Raw genomic sequence first — 6,349 nt, 5'->3', positions numbered from 1 at the left:
GCTACAGTGTGGCAACTCAGCAGGGAAGATGATTATCAAAACAAAACCACATCAGACCCCAAGGAAACCATAAAATACAGACATTTAGAAAATTACAGACTTAAAGGACTTTTCCCACTTGAGTTAATTTGGGGAAAAAATAAATAACCAGAGATAGAGGTTTGTGTTACAAAAAATCTAAATTGTGCAGAATTGATGTTGAAATTGATTTTTGGACAAGCTAAACATTATTGTACAAGAAAAACCTTAACATTTTATTTCTTTCTGGAACTGTTTTAGTGTACTAGGGACACTTTCTTCTCTTGTGATGCATGGATTAAGGATAGAAGATACTTTTGCATACTGTTTCAAGAAATTTTTGAGCACTTTAACTTCAGGAAACATACATTTAATGGTTGATTAATTTGTTTTCCATACCAGTATTAGTTTACTATACATGCACATAGAAGTTGAATACCCAATTTTTACAGACACTAAAAAAGTCTTAGAACATTAGTGACTATTTAGATTGTGGGCTTCAAGGAACTCTGCAAGATACTGTAATGTTACTGTGTATCTACTTAACAAATTCACCATTATTTTTATCAGCCTTCTTCAGTTACTGAGAATGGCAGTAGTGGTGTAATTTTCTTAGCACAGAGAAAACTGAGTAACTATATGTCATCTTTCATTGATACTTATTACTGGTCATTAAAATAGTATTGAAAAATTTTGAGACACAATATTAATGTAATCATTTTAGTGGAAAATCAAAACAAAAGTGACTTCATTTTTTTCTCACCTACCAGATTCTGACACAGAAAAAAGTAACAGACACCTGATAATGGTCACTATAAACCATTCAACTGGGGAAAATTAGAAAAAAAATTATAATAAGCAATGCATTTACTTTTACTGATTTTCAAAACGGAGAAAATGAGCTAATTAGACAAGTCTGCGTTTTGAAGGGACATTTTTCCCTTACATATGAAGAAAAGTATAAAGTTAGGTATATTATATACTAATTCTCATGACCCAAAAGATACAGCTGTGCTTTAAAAACACAGTGAAAATGTAATTACCTAATTTAGCCTGGTAAGAGCTACTTTTTCTTGGATTTTTTCCCAGAATATGATTATTCCTTCTGCAAAAACAGTATGGCAAACCCTAAAAAAGAAAAGGAACGTGTTACAGAGATGCAAAACAGAATACAATTATTATAACATAACATACCTAGGGATTACTGCCTTCAGTAATCAGTAATAGAAATCTGCAATCACCTGTATGAAGAGAATAACACCTTGATAGTCAAAAAAGTGAAATCTTCAGTTCATTGCCAAAACAGGAGCAGGCAGTCCTAGCCTGATAGCGTGTTTGAACACCATTCTGGAAAGGATCTCCTGAAGTCCTGAGAATCTGAATTTTCACTTTTACTATTACAGAAACCAATGACATTACTACTGATAAAACTTTATAGAACTTCTTGAATGTCCACATATTAATACAGAATATTAAAAAGGTTCTTTTTATGTCTTTTTTCCCCTTTTACATCCAAGAAGAAACTCTACCAACTGGCTGACATATATAATGGTCTTTAGCTGGAATAATACTGCAGTAGATTAACTAATGCAGAAAACAAGACTCTTTAGAATTGCTGTTTTTGTCTGCTGAGGATGAATGTTTCAGAAATGTCCATCAAACTTTCTACTTGTATAGTGATTCAGGTACAAGCCTTTTTTTTTAATGCATGGTGTATCTTGTAAAAAGACTGATGAAGATGCATGTCTTATTTTTTAAAAAATAAATATTTATATTATCACCACCTTTGGGAACACTGTAGTCAGGTGTAAAGGGACACATAGCCTAAACCATCATATTTTCTGTTTCTTCATGTAGCATGTGATATGAAAGTTACTGCAGTGTGGTGTTCCAGTGCCATAATGTCAAATCTTTTTTGTTCTATATCTTTGTGCTGGTTTTGGCTGAGAAGGGGTTAATTCACTTCACTGTGGTGCCTGTGGTGGTTGGGGACCTTTCCAGCTTCCCACGCTCTGCTGCGTCAGCGGGAGGCTGGGAGGGGCAAGGGCAAGGCTGGGGCAGCTGGCCCGACTGGCCAATGGCATGTTCATTCCACATCATGTGACACCATGACCAGTATATTAAGGGGGGCAGTTGCAGCTTGGGGAGGCGTGGTGTTGGGTGGTTGTTTTGGTGGTTTCCCCCCTGTCCTGGGTTTTGCACCTCTCGTTGTTTTTCCTTTCCATTGCATTTTTGTTGCTGTTTTTTAAAAAACTTATTTTAATTATTAAACTGTTCTTATCTCAACCCACAGGCATTTCCCTTCTGATTCTCTTCCCCCATCCCACTGGTGGGGGAGTGAGTGAGTGACTGTGTGGGGCTGAGCTGCCAGCTAAACCACGACAGCCTTTTAATGCACTGTTCATTAAATAAATACCTATTCAATTAGATACTGAAACTGTTTTGTCCACAGAATAGTTAAGTAGTAAAAAAAACCAGCTAAGTTTCACCAGCTCATCACACTATGGTACGCCATTAAAAACTTGGATACTCTGCCTTAGTTTTTGCTACTTTACGCCACGTCCTCTCAGCACCTTGCAGCCACTGCAGCCAGGACTGTGCAAAAACTTATCTTCTCCTTCTGTGCAGACCGGGGGGTGGTTTGATCTTCACTGTGCAGCCAGTTCTTGATTCATTTCCTGCAATGACATAGACGGGTGGCAGCTGGTGTTAACTGAACATGCCGCTGCTGTTTGGGGGCAAATCTCGAGGCAACGAGCCTCAGGCCGGGAGAGCAACCACGTTTTGACTGTGAAGGCTCCCTCCAGGGGCCGAAGCTGCTCCGAGACCGGCGCGAGCTAGTCACTCCAGCAGCGTCGGGTTTCCGTGACTGACTCGGTAAGGAAGAACAAGGCGCCGTCCGAGGATGCCCAGCGACGGTTACGGCCGTTACGGCAGCCCGACACCGCTGACTCTCCCCGGCCTGGACCCTCGCCGCCACCCAATCAGCGACTGCCGCCTCCCAACGCGCGCGTGCGGGGCCAGCGCCACGTGACTCGCGGGGTGCCGGCGGGGCGGGGCGGGGCGGGGCGGGGAGGAAGCGGCGTGAAATCCACATCCGGGTGAGGTCGCGCTGGCTGGGGTGGCCGGGCGGGCGCCCGTGTCCGGCTCGAGCGGGTGGGGGCGGTTTGCTCCGTGGTGGGGGGCGGCAGACGCGCGCGCTGCCCGCCCGCCCGCGGGTGGGCTTAGGCTCGGCGGGCTCGGAACGCCAACGGCCCCGCCGGCCGCGGGGTCTCTGACAGGGGCGGCCGCGGCGCGGGCTGAGGGGGAGCGGGGAAGGTGCCCCCCGCCCGCCTCGGCAGAGGCTGCCCACCCGTGGCGGAGAAGCCTGGCAGGGGAGGCAGGCGCTCTTTCCCGCAGGTTCACCGCTCTCCCTTCACCGGGATCGCGGGGCGTGGAGCTGGCGTGGTGCCGGCGGTGGCGGAGCCTGTCTGCAGCGGTTGCAGCAGGTGATTGTCTCTCCGAGGCCTGCCTTCGCCTGCCGGACTCCTCCAGTGCTGCCCCCATGCCCTCCCTGTGCCATAACTACGGCCCACCGGCATCGATATCCGTGTGCTGCGGCGTCTGTTCTTAGGGATGCGACTTAAGGGTTGCTACAAAAGAGCGTTTGAGAAGTAGTTTAGGGGGAGCAATAGGAGTCTTTGCTCCCTGCACCAGAAAATTGATATCCCTGTCAACAGGAAAGAGAACCTTGTGAGTAGTTCTGTAGTCCAGAGGTTTGGAAATCTTGGCTATGACTTCTCTGCTCCTCTGCAGCTGAGGCCAAACTGTGCATGGCCAAATTTTCAAACATTGTCTGGAATCTTAAGTTGTGGTGAAATATCTAGTTGGAGGTGCATCTGTGCCTAATATCTGTTACTATAAATGGAATTACATGTTGAAGTATTTCTGAAAATCTGTTTGAATCTAAAGGCATCTGAAACATTTCTTATAAATCTGTCCTTTAAACATTTCTGGTTTTGAGGCTTCTCATACGTATAGTAGGTTTGGCTACATCCTCTTGATACTTCAGCACCTGAGCTTAACCTTTTGCTCTGGGATATCCAGAGCTCTGTGCACCTCTGAGTTCTTCTCAGGAGACTGTGGTTTATCATATAAGCAGTTTTCCTTTCCTATCTTAGTAACTTCTGCCTATCATCTCACATTGCGAATGTATTTCTTTGATTCTTACTGCAGCCTTTCAGTGGACCTTCAGGTAGTTTTTGTCACTGTGCTTGAACACCTGTTTCTGTAGACCTGCTTAATTGTTTTTGTTCTCAGCACTTCCTGGCTGTTTTGCTTTCTCCTCCTATTCAGATTTTGTTCATCTGCATACATTTCTTAAACTTACAACTCTGTTCTGAGTGCCTCCATGTCCACATTTTGAATGTCTAAGTAGCTGTTGGTGCTAGGATTCTAGCACTTCATTGTTTTTCTTCAGGGATGTCAGGTTCTAAGTCACTAGTAAAGGAAGCAGACTGCTGACTGTTCTCAAACACACTTTGCAGGGTAGACAATGTCTGTTAACAAGTAAAGTAGTGGACTCCATGCTGGTAGGATTTGAAAGAAAAAAATCACAGCAGTGTTCCAACAGGTGATGCCTGGATGCACAATGAATAGTAGGTAATCCCGGAGCCTTTTTCAGAAACTCTTGAGGTTCTTGAGAATCTGGTGCAAGTTTATTTTACGCTATTTTGAAAAGATGATGATTAAATACAGGAAACTAGGAAAGTAACTCATGTGCTGTGTGCCTCAACATGGTGTTGTGAATAGCCCCACCAATAATGCTGTCTGCTGTTAGTCTGGGACATCACAGCCTCCCCATGCTGATTCCTTCTACCTTAAAGCTGAGGTGGTAATTTACTGTAGCTCATCTGATGAGGTTGGTGGATTTTGTATGTGTCAGGTTGAGGCACTGGACGTTAAAATAGAGCTTGTCACCTTTGGACATGTTTTTATCCATATCTTTAGTCTGACCATTGCTATAATTAAGTTTCAGGCTTCTTTCCTGTTTAACGCTACCTAGAGAAAGAAATGATTGAAAACTGAGTGTACCTGGTGATAATTTACATCTGTGATGTTCGTAAACCTCCACAAGGATTTTGAGACATACTGTTCAGTTAGTGCCTCACTAGAACTCTCAGTTCAGTTTAAGTACTTTTGCATTTTCCTTGATTGTTTTCTACATGTCTTTGAACACCGTGGATTGTTAGACCAGCTCCTTTGCGTTTCTTTCCAAGTGACACAACTACTGCCAGAGCTTGGTGAAGAATAGATGTTGTCTAGACAATGTTAGCTGTTTATGTGGTGTCAGGCTGACGTTCAGGATGATGATAGCTACATAGATTTGTAGGTGCCAAAATTCAATTATACTATAATGCGTATTTCTGGTCCAGAAGAACAATTGGATCGCAGTCTTCAGGGCAATAACTGGCATTCTCCAAATGTTTACAGAACTGCTAAGACATCTAAGTATGGTGTGTGTCTGAGCAGTTGGCTTGATTCCTCCTGACTTACTGAAAACCAACTTCCAGGAAAGCTTGTGACACAAAATGGAAAAAAGTTTGTGGTATGATGGAAACAAGGTTTTTGTGACTCTTGAAATGTAAAGTTCACAATACCTTCCTGCCCGTGTTCGTTTGAGTCTGTTCAGGTTCACAAGGTGGTTGTTTCAGTCTGTAGTGGTCTGATGTGCTTGTGTATTTTGTCATCTGCTATTGTCCATTTGTGCAGTTTTTGATGCTTAAATACCCTTACAAGACAGTTCTTTCTGCTTATGTAAAACTAACTTGATCATAACAATGAAGAAAAAAACTCTTGTTAAACCAATCTCAATATTTTTTTCAGCTATGTTTTTCCTTTTGTGTAGGGCTTTTTCCCTAGCACACTAGAGGTTTCAGGCTGCACAGTGTCAATTTTAAGTCATGCAGACTAAATCTACCTTTAAGTGCATTTTAAGTGGTAGATTATCTAAAGAAGTGTTGTAAGGTGGCTTTCAGACACGGTATTTTAACATGTTACATTTCACTACTATGTTACTTTGATATTTGTAATCATAAGATTGTATCCAAAATTCAGGACGGGTTGTTTTTCCATTTTAGTTGTCTCATGCTTCTGGAGACTTAGATTTATGTGGAAATAGCTCTTGCTTGTGTTAGTAAAAATAAATACCTTAAATTTTGAAGTTGGATTTAGTTTTTCTTATAAGGTCTGTCGCAACCTTAATCTTCCTTTATCCCTTTGTGTCCTTTAACCAATGGTTACCTGCTCTCCAGACCTGACTCACCAGAAGTGGTGCTGTTTTTACGGAAAG

The 6,349-nt window shown here is 42.8% G+C and overlaps 1 protein-coding gene across 14 annotated transcripts in view; it reads left to right on the top strand.

Annotated features, from left to right (window-relative positions):
* The first annotated feature begins 3,073 nt into the window (after positions 1-3,073).
* The window catches only part of CCDC91 (coiled-coil domain containing 91), a 154,969-nt gene continuing 151,693 nt past the window's right edge, over positions 3,074-6,349 (top strand). For 3 of the 14 annotated variants that reach the window (XM_075111735.1, XM_075111787.1, XM_075111697.1), the window contains exon 1: positions 3,074-3,119. The gene's annotated coding sequence lies outside the window, so the exon portion shown is untranslated. The other 11 variants (XM_075111796.1, XM_075111743.1, XM_075111808.1 and 8 more) reach the window with 9 other exon arrangements.

This window comes from Phalacrocorax aristotelis, chromosome 1 (genome assembly GCF_949628215.1).
Source record: "Phalacrocorax aristotelis chromosome 1, bGulAri2.1, whole genome shotgun sequence".
Taxonomy (NCBI): domain Eukaryota; kingdom Metazoa; phylum Chordata; class Aves; order Suliformes; family Phalacrocoracidae; genus Phalacrocorax; species Phalacrocorax aristotelis.
The sequence above is the reverse complement of the archived record's forward strand: the minus strand, read 5'-3'. Positions and strand labels throughout refer to the sequence as shown.